Here is a 12443-nt window from a genome sequence, read left to right as displayed (position 1 = left end):
CATTATCATTCACACACATAAAGTAACTTCCATACATCAGAGTAAAAAGAAAATGTATACAGCATAATATACCGTAATATAAACACACAAACAAAAAACAATGAAAATTATATACAGCCTATAGTGCAGTAAATAAAGCTCCTTCGTTAGTCAAGTTCTAGTTTCACCTGACTGTCAATTGCTGTAATAAATTTATCAAATGTTCCAAGGATTCATATATGGTATTCATGGTATTATGTTCTTGACTAATTTTGACAATTGAACAGACTATTGTGCACGTGATGACTTATACAATGAAATGACGCTGACACGAGTGAACGACCATTAGACTGAGAATCAACAATCAGTTTAGATCAACAAGATCTATTCACTTGGAAATTGTGCTAAATGTAGGCTACCCGTACTTAATCATTTGCAAAGATGTACTGAGACATTGAGACATGTACTTAGACATTTGCAATTTGATTAAATGAATGAGATATTCAATTCTGTTGTGAACAATTGCCAAGGGGTTTGGAGATTTGTCCATGTTGTTTTGAGAATGTAATTTCTGTTTCAAAAAATGAGCCAAACCAATGGAGAAAAACTGTAAATTGTTTTTTATCAACAATTTAAACATCTTGTTTACATTTACATTAAATTTATTGTTATTTTATTTTGCTTTATGACAAATTGCTTGTGATGTTCCTCATTTGTTAGTCACTTTAGATAAAAGTATGAATAGATGCAAAATGAATAGATGTAAACATCATGTTAATACTGAAACAACACTTGAAAGACTACTGAAAGGTGATGAGAAAGAAAGAAATACTGAATTTGATTTGAATTTGAGTTTGGGAAGGAAATGAGTGGCAAAACTTTGATGTCTTATTATTACATTTTCAAACTTAAATCGAGCATCAAGCAGTTTTATTCTGAACAGTCCTCGCTTCTGAGTCCCAGTTCATTAACAGTCATATCTGTCAATTAAATGACTATCAATGGCCCCATTTCTAAGTCCGACCCCTCTGTCTGTCTTTGTCCTGAGGGTAGGGCAGTGTATGGCCAGTTTCATTAGCTGAGTCTCACCAGTTCTCTCCCATTTGCAATTCTCCCCATTGTTTTCCTAAACAATGGCAGCAAACAAAGCATTAAAATGGAAATGACTGTAATGTAGCTAATTAGTTATCTGTGTTTGGGACTGTTAGCAGGGAGAGGGGGTGGATAATTGTAGATCTCTGTCTGTCTCTCTAAGAGAATTAACAACATTTCAGGTGGACAGAAATTCCTAGTTGAGCGTTGTGGTGACTTGCCTTTAAAATGTTGTTTATATATATATATAATTTTTTTCTGCATAGATTTCAAATTCTTGATATTTTAACTGATTATTTTTCAAATTAGTAAAATATTTTAAAATATTATTTTCTATGTTAATGTTAAAGCTTTTCTCTAACAGTCAAGATTAATTATCTGAAGGAAAAAAAATCTTACTAATTCTACCACTTTTCTGACAGACAGATTTTACATTAAGATTTGAGACACTTCTGCTGTAACATTGCTGAAACACATTGAATTAATTAATTTATTTATTTATTTACTCTCAACTTGTAAACATTAAGTAATGTTTAAACTTATTTTATCTTAGTATTTTTTTTCTCCTGCTAGAACAAACACAGCTTTCTTTATGTTTTTGAATAACACAATGTTTAATCTAAACCTATGACTCGTCCTCCCAGTTTTGTTCATTTGTTTTGGCCTGCAGACAAATGTTTAGTCTTCTTCTTCACTTGTCCATTTCATTTTCATTTGTTTATCGTCCTCTTTCACAGGTGTGAATCCACAAGTCTTGTTATCATGTGTTAACCAGCTGATTGTTGATTGGTGATTGTTAACGGCTTGGCTTTAAGTGACACATTTTAATGACCTCATCAAGAGCACTGAATAACCCTGATTAAGTGCTTTTTTTTGTCATTATTGTCCCGTTAATGGCAAGAAGACACTTCCTCGGGACTGGCCGGGGACGTTAGTGCATGTCACATCATTGTGAGGGTTATTGACCAGACGTTTGTGATGTTTTAATCGTTTTCTTTCTTTTTTAAAAAATAAATAAATAAATAAATGAGAAGTTAAAAGAAAAATCCAGGCAGCTGGATGCACTGAGATTTGTGGATAATCTTTTTGTAATTCTTTCCAGTAACACTACATTCTTTAGCCAATTTGAATTTATGTGATCACAAAAAAGTTAAATGCCAAAATTCTCACCCAGCCATCTTTGTTCAAAAAATTATCGTTAGCACAATACATTTTAATCAGCATAATTTAATTCTTGCATATTGTTTTATTTGGCTCATAATATAAAGTGAACTGAAATCGTTGCCGCTGAAGAAAACAACATTTCACAAGAAAAGTGCAATAGTTTTATATAGACACACATAGAACTCAAATTAATACCCAAATTCTCATTGCCAATCAACAATCATTTAGTCAAAATATATAAACAGCAAAATAACAACCAGAATCAATAACCATATACTTCATTTCAGCAATGATGTGCAATATGAAATCATTTGTTGAGGAAATAGTAAGTCTAATGTGTTTCCATATCATTTTTAGTATCTTTGTCTCAAAACGTCCCACATGCTGAATGTAACGCAATTGCTTTTTTACATTTGATGAACCCTCTGGATAGAGTCAAACCCTGTTCATTGAGGTGAAGTGGATATTTGTAAACTTAATTCTGTTTTCTGTCTCATCTTCATGCTGTGGATTCTTCTGGGATTTGGATGTGTCAGTGTGAGTAGAAGCAGGTGTGGCGATTGTGTCCCAACATGACTCTTTCATTAACAACAAAGCTGGTAATTGCTCAACTGACTGATGTTTATACTGATACATAGGCGCTAATTAACCCTGTTCATTAATGACATTAACAGGCGACAGTCATCTGGATGAAGGTGATTTTCCCCTTGGATTTCCACACTGGAATAACCCAAGCACCACAATCCAGACATGGCTTGAGAGTAACATTGATGAAGGTACTTCCTAGTGTATCTATCAATGCAGTAATGTGTTACCAGATTTGTCATCCAAAAATGGAAAACATGCTAAATGTGAAAATCAAATAACCATAGTTAAAGAAATGCCGTCTTTTACCCTCATATCATTCCAAACCTGTATGACCTCAAACCTTTTTTCTGAAGAATTATATTGTTTTGAAAAATTGTCAATGCATAGGCATTTTTCAAATATATTGGTTTAGAATGACATAAGGGTGAGCAAATGATGACATAATTTTTGTTTTTCTGTCCTTTTAATATTCTGAATTCAGTCCAATCATGGTTTAATTATTGAGTACTAAGAGTAAAAATCCTTTGACATTTGGATACTGTATGTTAGATGTACTGTATGTCATTGACTACATTTGCATGTGCACCAATAATGTGATTATTTCTAATAATTAGAGTAAGGACTTAATTGCAGTAAGATGTTACATGATAAAATCAAACCTCTTGACTCCTGTTTACATGCAATTTTCATTATTCTGACTATTTGTGGTTATTTTACTGCCATTATTCACAGACCCAATGCACAGCACAAATGATGAACTCACATACAGTAGGTGTGTTATTAGCCACTGTTTTAATCCACTTACATCAAATGCAAAAAAAAACACAACACATTTCTATGGATGTATTGGATTTTTCGGTGACGTGCCTAAAATGTCTTCTTCACCATGTTTATCTGTGCATGACAGTGTAATTCATGTATGTCACAAGCACACGCGCACTTTGGTCAGAGTGGAATAGATGCGATTAAGTGTTTTCACACCTATTTATTGTGATTAAATCACTGCTATCTCATGACCAATTTGTACGTATTAGATGAGTAAGGTCGTACAAATTCGTACGATTTGTCTAAACCCCAGTGACGGGTAGGTTTGGGGTAGGTCACTCGTACGAATTCATACGAATTTGACAACTCATAAAATACGTACGGTTTAGCAAAAAAGAGTGAGGTTGTAGGAATTCATGCGAATTAGCCACCTCAAAATATGTACGAATTGCCGTGAGATCGGGTTGGATTAAATTGGACATAGGCAACATAAATTACTGCGATCATTATGGTTAATACGTTAATGAGCTTAATCACATCAATTTGATCTAAGTATTGTGTTTACATAAGGTACATTTTTATCACAATCAGGGCTTGACATTACCTTTTTTGCTCACCAGCCACTGTGGCCAGTGATTACTTACGGAAAAGGATTAGGGCCAAGCAATAATAAAAAAATAAAACCATCTCGAGATTAAAGTTGTTAAATTTTGAGAAAAAACGTGTTAAATTTCGAGAAAAAAGTCGTTAAATTACGAGAACAAATTCGTTAAATTATGAGAAAAATGTCGTTAAATTTCAAGAAAAAAGTCGAGATAAAATGTTGAGAATAAACTCATTAAATGTTGAGAATAAACTCATTAAATTATGAGAATAAAGTCATTAAATTACGAGAAAAAAGTCGTTAAATTATGAGAACAAATTCGTAATTTAACTAATTTGTTCTCGTAATTTAACGACTTTTTTCTCATAATTTAACAAATTTGTTCTCGTAATTTAACGACTTTTTTCTCGTAATTTAATGAGTTTATTCTCAACATTTTATCTCGACTTTTTTCTCGAAATTTAATGACATTTTTCTCATAATTTAACGAATTTGTTCTCATAATTTAACGACTTTTTTCTCGTAATTTAATGACTTTATTCTCAACATTTTATTTGGCCTTTTTTTTCGAAATTTAATGACATTTTTCTCATAATTTAACAACTTTTTTCTCGTAATTTAATGACTTTATTCTCAACATTTTATCTCAACTTTTTTCTCGAAATTTAACGACATTTTTCTCATAATTTAACGAATTTGTTCTCATAATTTAACGACTTTTTTCTCGTAATTTAATGACTTTATTCTCAACATTTTATCTCGACTTTTTTCTCGAAATTTAACAAGTTTTTTCTCGTAATTTAATGACTTTATTCTCAACATTTTATCTCGACATTTTTCTCGAAATTTAACGAGTTTTTTCTCGAAATTTAACGAGTTTATTCTCAACATTTTATTTAGACTTTTTTCTCGAAATTTAACGAGTTTTTTCTCGAAATTTAACAACTTTAATCTCGAGATGGTTTTATTTTTTTATTATTGCTTGGCCCTAATCCTCTTCCGTAATTACTAGCCACTCAGCATTTTCACTGGCCACAATTTTGACATCGATGCCATGGAGAAAAAATGCCATATAGATATTTTTAATATAATCTCATAATTTGGCAGCAGGTATATTAGGCTGCCAAATTATGAGATTACACTTTATAACACTTAACACGGAAACACTTTATTTTAGGGTCTTTTAACTACTTGCTTATTAGCATGTATATTACAAGAATATTGGCTGTTTATTAGTAATTAAGCACATATTAATGCCTTATTCTGCATGACTTTATTCTACACTCTTAATCCTACTCAATACCTAAACTTAACAACTAACTTACTAACTATTAATAAGCAGTAAATTAGGAGTTTATTGAGGGAAAAGTCGTAGTTAATATTGAATACATGTTCCCTATTTTAGTATAGGGAACATGTATTCAATATTAACCGAAAGTGTTACCGAAACTTTTTGTTGGATTGCCATTTGATGTCCACTGGGTCCTAAAGCAAAAACTGTTGTGTCAAGCAAATGTGTCACTTCAGATAGATGTTTGGGAATAAATCAGCAGGTCTTCATACATAAATATTGTTGACTTTGGAAAAGCTTCTAAAACATGACAAGCACTCGCACTAAAAGCTCTATTACTTACTATTGCAGTCTTTTCTGAGCCCTGAGCGGCCTGCGATGTAAATGATGCCACATTGTTAGTCCGTCTGGTGTTAAGCCCCTCTACGTGAGCGGGACGGCCAAACACCGCCTTGGCTTTGACACAAACAACTCTGCGTCCTGCCTTAAGTATATTATCAGGCCGGTTCTTTAGGGAGCACACGGCCAAAGAAGCTTACCATTCATTAATGTTACTCTGCCAAGCTTTACACTGGACTTCAGCTTGTAATCAGCGCTGTGGTCTTTTTGACCTGGCTCATGCAAGAATGCCGTTCTTAAACAACTCAAATGGGATAACTGCTATAATCTTTCAAGAGTTAGACATGCTAAGAGTTTCAAGTCCAAATCCTCAGACGGAAGGGAAAGGAGGAGCGTGCTAGGAAAGGGATACTCGTGGGGAATCTGTGCTGTAGTCCCTCACAGGCCTCTGCAGATTTAGTTTAGTCTTAGTCTGTGTTTCAGTTTGGATGGGTGCGGAGGGGAGGTGGGTTCTTCGGTCTGAGCTTTGTTAGCATAGAAAAGATCTGGTCTTAAATATGAAACTCTAGAGGAACAGAAAAGAAAAACATTTTAAGCAGGAAATGTGGAAAAGAGAATTCTCAGATTTCTTTAGATTTGAAGATTTGCTTTCATGATTCGGGTTCTGATTGATTTGGTTTTCTTCCGATTTATTTGAAGCCCCTGCGGTTACGTCTTGCTTTTTATAGTGAAATATGTAGTTGTGGTTGATTGTGTTTTCAATATAAATTAGGATATTTTCTGCTTTTATTTGTTGTATTTGGATGTAAATTTACTCATTGATTTTGTACCAGATAAATGCTGATGCTGTTCTTTTGAACGTTCCGTTAATCAAAGAATCCTGAAAACTGTATCACGGTTTCCACATATATATTATTCAGCACAATTTTCTTCAACATTGATAATAATAATAAATCTTTCTTAAGCATCAAATCATCAGAATGATTTCTGAAGGATCATGTGACAGCTTTTATCACAGAAATAAATTACATTTTAAAATATATTCAAAAAGAAAACAGTTGTCTTAAATTGTAATAATTTCTACAATAATTTTCACAATATCACTGCTTATTTTTTAACAAATGAATACAGCCTTGATGAGCAGAAGTTACTACTTCTTTTTTTTTTTTTTCAAAAAAATTTTCCAACCCCAAACTTTTGAACATATTTATGTATTTAAAAATATATTGAACCCTTAAATGGCTTCTATGTAGTTGGCAACTTTAGTTAGCTAGCTAAGTTTTTAAAAAGGTAGCTTGATTATGCTTAATTATTTGTAACACTTTACAATAAGGTCCATTAGTTAAATGTATTAACTAACATGAACTAACCATGAACAATACATTTGTTACTTACTAATCTTCGTTAATGTTAGTTAATGAAAATGCAGTTGTTCATTGTTTGTTCATGTTAGTTCACAGTGCATTAACTAATGCTTACAAGATTTTAATAATGTATTAGTAAATGTTGAAATTAACATTAACAACGATTAATAAATGCTGTATAAGTACAGTTCATTATTAGTTCATGTTAGTTAACTAATGAACCTTATTGTAAAGTGTCACCAAATTATTTTTGTGATTTGTTATCACAACATTTTTTCTTTTGCCAAATCAACTTCAATAATTAATTTGGTTCAGATAACATCATATTTTGAGTTTCTGTTGGTTAAATCAATCGCCTTCATTGTATTAACTCAAATTTTTAATTTCAATTAACTTAAGGCAACCAGGTAACTTACTTTTTGAAGTTAAACCAACAATTCTTTTTCACAGTGCAGGAAATATGGAAAAAGGGAATTCTCATATTTCTTTAGATTTTAAGATGGAAAGGGAGACAAGAAACTGTATAGCTGGGAATCATAAGGATTCTTGTTACAATTATGATTCCTTTTAACAGTTCCAGGTCATTAACAATTCCATGAATGATTCTTTTAGTATTTTTGAGGCAGCACCAACTGTGCCAATTTTATAAAAATAAAATAAAAAATACAAACATATTTTAATGTTGTTTTTATATAAAAGTAACATTTACTACAACAAATTGTTTATTGTTAACAGAACGAGCTTTAGAACAGAAGTCAAGAACCACAGATTCAGTGAGTCATTAGTCTGATTCAAACCAACAGTGTTTGAGTCTTTTTGAACAATTCACTTTTCATTAGCAGATCCAATCATCATAAAAAAAATCACAGTATTTATGAAAAAAAAGGAGCCTATTCCCAAGCCTAAATAAACTCCCACTCCAAAGTTGATTAGTTTAGATCACATTTCTTCAATGTTACTTCATTGCATCTGCATCATTATTATTGTTATCACATTTTAAGCATCACATGCCCAAACATTGTCTATAAAGAGGGGGAGTCTGGGTAAATGGGGGGTGTTGGGAGAAGAGATGGGGGGATGGAGGTAAAGAGAGAGAGAGAGAGAGAGAGAGGGATGGAGAGGATTAGGCATCAGGATCCCTTGGGCATTGTCTGGAAATCTGGAGATAAAGAAGGAAGGGGCAGGTGGTCAGAGCGCAGGGGGAGGGAGGTGTGTTTCAGGGTGCTGATCTGAAAGGCTGGGGGCAAACATGCATTCATTAGAGGAGTGTATGTTCTTACTCAGCACAGTCACCGTCCAGCTCAAGAGACACATGTGACCCAGCTCTACGGATGCTCACTTAGATTTGCTGTTCATCTTTGACTGATCCGTCAAATGAGTTGAGAGGAGATGAATGGCACTATAACACATTAAAATAGCCTGATAAAAATATGTATATTTATTACACGCCTCGATGGAATACTCGATTCTGATTGGTCAGCTGTGGCATGTTTACTAAACTGAACAAATTGTGCTAGTTTCATTTAACTACGCACTTTCTTTCTTTTTTTGTATTGTAATTTCATTTTAAATCAGTATTTTATATCGGTTTATTTAACTAGCCATATAATAAGTGTCATAGTGTAGAGTCGTTATTGAAAAATAATTATTATTCTGATTGCATTATGTTTCAGTGATTTTGCACAGTGAGTCTTGCATTTATCTAGCTTCTTATTCTTACATTAAAAAGTACCGTGTTATTACTATGCTATTGTTGTAAAGGTATTTTGTTTTGATCATTTGCCACAGTAAAGTTATGTTTTGATTTTGATTTTTCGAAATCAAAATTTCACATTTAATTCATTGTTACTTGCTGTTTCTTAGTATTTATTTGTGAAATTTACTGAAAAATGTAAATCTACACCAAATTTTCAGTGTATTCTTTAAAGTACCTTGGAGTACCATGAAAATACCATGGTAAATGAATATTGTAATCATTCCTCAGCATGGTATGTATGACCATGGTCTTTGGTTTTGGAAAAGATAAAAGTAACAATGCTGCATTTTGTAGTAGCAGTGGGAAATCAGATTCATCGCGGGTGATGAGTCTTAGTGAAACGATTCATTTAAATCAATCATTTAAAATTGATTCACTGATTTGAATCACTGTACAGAAGTCTCTGCGTTTACAGTGTTGATTATTGTTTTAATGAATAAATTCGCATTGTTGTGCAAGATAAATATACTGCTCTGATTGTAAACATAATGATTTATGTATTTTAAAAGATATCGACTCCCTGAATATAGCTTCAGTGTAGCTATCTACTTTGTAGCTTGATAATGAATAGCTTGAAGCTTGACAAATTAGCCTATAGGTTCAATAGCTTCATGGAATGGTAATACCTTTTTCTACCTTTTATAGGCGTTTTTTTTTTTTCTTCCTCATTCCCCGGTTCCCTCCTTCTCCCTCCCACCTCAGCATCAGATAAACAAACACTCAGGATATCCTGAAGAAACTGAAGTCTTAGCCAAAGGCTCTGTCCTAAATGGAGCGTCATTAACTCCACAGAGCTCTCCATGTTAGATATGCAGCCAATTAGAGGTCCATTCACATGAGAACCGGCACAGACGCTCTTACCTGCGGCCTGATAAAGACAGACCACTCTGCTCTTCAAACTTCAGCGCTCTTGTTTTCTTTAGGACCTGTTGTGTTTGTTTTGTGTTTTGAGGGACGTCCACCGAGATGGGTTTGTTGATTGACGTGTGAATGTCCTGATGAGACTGAGAAAATGGTGTTTGTTGGGGGGATAAAAGATTTTTTTTTTGTACTTTTTATAGTGGATTTGACTTGAAATTACAGTAAACGAATCTTAATGATTTGTAGTCCCAGAGAGATGTTTCCATCCTACTACAAGCAGATAGGATTTAGCTAAGCAGAATTTCCACATGGGTCTCTGGAGATTCCCTACACCCCTGAGTCAACTTTAGTTAATGGTGTTAGCTTAAGATGCCTTAGTATGAGATTAATTCATTAAGTAAAGTGTGTGTGTGCGTGTATGTGTGTGTGTGTGTGTGTGTGTGTGTGTGTGTGTTTGTGAGGAGTAATGTGACACTGCACTGATTTGTTTTCCTCACTAATTGTTGAGGTGGAGTCACACACACACACACACACACACACATACACACACACACACACACACACACACACACACACACACACACACACACACACACACACACACACACACACACAGGAGGTTTATTTGACTTCTGGGAACAAATTTGTCCCCAAAATATGGTTAAGTGCGCACACACACGCACACAAAAAACACACACATACATACGCACTCATACTAAATGTAGAATTATATGTATTTGTGTATTCAATTATTTCTGTTCCTTAATTCCATTAATGATTCTTTTAGTATTTTAGAAAAGAGCCCTGTATAATGTAATATAATATAATATAATAATTAATTCCCTCAATTTTAATAAATCGTGCTCATGATATAATCATTTGTTCCCTCATTTTAAGTAAATCGTGTGCATGATATAGTAATTAATTCCCTTGTTTTACTAAATCTTGACCACATTTAAGTAGTAATCAAAACCAGGGAACAAATTAGTACAATGTGGCCATGATTTAATAAATCTAGGAAGTATATATAATGTTGTATGCACAATTTAGTAAAACGAGGGAACTAATTATTATATTGTGTGCGCGATTTAGTAAATTAAGGAAATATATTATTATATCATGCACACAATTTACTTAAAATGAGGGAACAAATTATTATATAGTGCGCAAGATTTAGAAAAACAACAGAACAAATTATTATATCGTGCGTACAATTTACTTAAAGGGGACATATCATGAAAATCTGACTTTTTCCATGTTTAAGCGCTCCTCTTAGTGAGGTAGGAAGGGGATCTTATTATAATATTACCACCCCTTAATCTGTATGTTTCCACCCATGGCGTCATCATTTTGTTTTCGCAAGCGAAAGCGGTGTACCAGTTCTAACGCCAGGGCAAAGTTCGAGCAAAGCATGCTAACTGTTCTGTCGTTGGCTGCACAGACGAGCACTGAACACTGTTTAGAGTCTCATTGGCTTGGATAGCCTGCAAGTTGACCCTGGCAAGCTCGATTGCTAAAAAATGCGTTTCTGTCCGAGTGATATTTTGGAAAAAATATCAGACCATTCACAGCATTTGATAGCAATCATAAACGTTAGCCTGGTGTGTAAGGCTCTGTTTGGCAAACAGGTATGCTATGTATAGTGGGCGTCCATACGGGTTTTGCACAAAAGATTAACATGACGGCACATGCTAGTCGATGAGTTGAATCAACTCCACAGCAACTACATACATTTATACACTAAACGTTGTAAAGTTGTAACTTCTTCCTGAGTCTCTCCATCAGTGTCCGACTCCGGTTCAAACATTGTAAGGCTGAACCATTACTGACAATCCTCATTTTAGCTGCGTGAGATTCTCCAGCTTTGTTGTTGTTGAGTAACCGAAGAGTGAGCTGTTAAAGCTCCGCCCTCTTCCTCATTTGCATTTAAAGTGACACACACAAAAATGGCGTGTCTTTGCTTAAACCCAAATAGGGGCAAATTTGACAAGCTATAATAAATGATCTGTGGGGCATTTTGAGCTGAAACTTCACAGACACATTCTGGGGACACCAGAGACTTATGTTACATCTTGTAAAAGTGGCATTATAGGACCCCTTTAAAATGTGGGAATGAAATATTATATTGTGTGCACGATTTACACACATCACACGATTCATGTGATGTGTGGAGAGCCGTACTTAAGTCCTACTTTTAAGTAAAATGCTTTTACGTTTGACGAATAGCATTTTAATTTAATTGTAACATGCAATTGAGAGTCCAAAAACATTACATTCAGTTCACTCTCAATGATATTCTTTTAAAGTATGTCATTTCCATAATAATACTCATTTTAAAGGTGTATTTCTTTTTCACAAGGGGTGAACTGATGATCCAGGAGTATTTTAGTGGTGCTCCATCTGCACTGGCAGAAGAACGCGGCCATTTAAGAACCCTTGAAGGAACTGAATGTCATAGAAATCACTGGTTCCATGAACCGGTTCTCGATTCCCAATGCTAACAAACACACACATACACCAAACACCTCCCCCTACAACTAATCAGTCTGGTGCAACACACATTGTTGCTGTATGTAAATGCAGACACACTAGGAGAGAGAGAGAGGGGGGGGGGATGCAGAGAGGATTTTTTAGAGGATA

The 12443-nt window shown here is 34.1% G+C and overlaps 1 protein-coding gene across 2 annotated transcripts in view; it reads left to right on the top strand.

The window, feature by feature from the left end:
- The window catches only part of otx2a (orthodenticle homeobox 2a), a 66835-nt gene that overhangs the window by 33403 nt on the left and 20989 nt on the right, over positions 1–12443 (top strand). For both annotated transcript variants that reach the window (XM_048196249.1, XM_048196247.1), the window contains exons 4-5: positions 2772–2834; positions 2910–3011. The gene's annotated coding sequence lies outside the window, so the exon portion shown is untranslated. The remainder of the gene's footprint in view (positions 1–2771; positions 2835–2909; positions 3012–12443) is intronic.

Source organism: Megalobrama amblycephala, linkage group LG7, assembly GCF_018812025.1.
Source record: "Megalobrama amblycephala isolate DHTTF-2021 linkage group LG7, ASM1881202v1, whole genome shotgun sequence".
In the NCBI taxonomy this organism is placed as follows: Eukaryota; Metazoa; Chordata; class Actinopteri; order Cypriniformes; family Xenocyprididae; genus Megalobrama; species Megalobrama amblycephala.
This window is presented reverse-complemented; position numbering and strand designations above follow the sequence as displayed.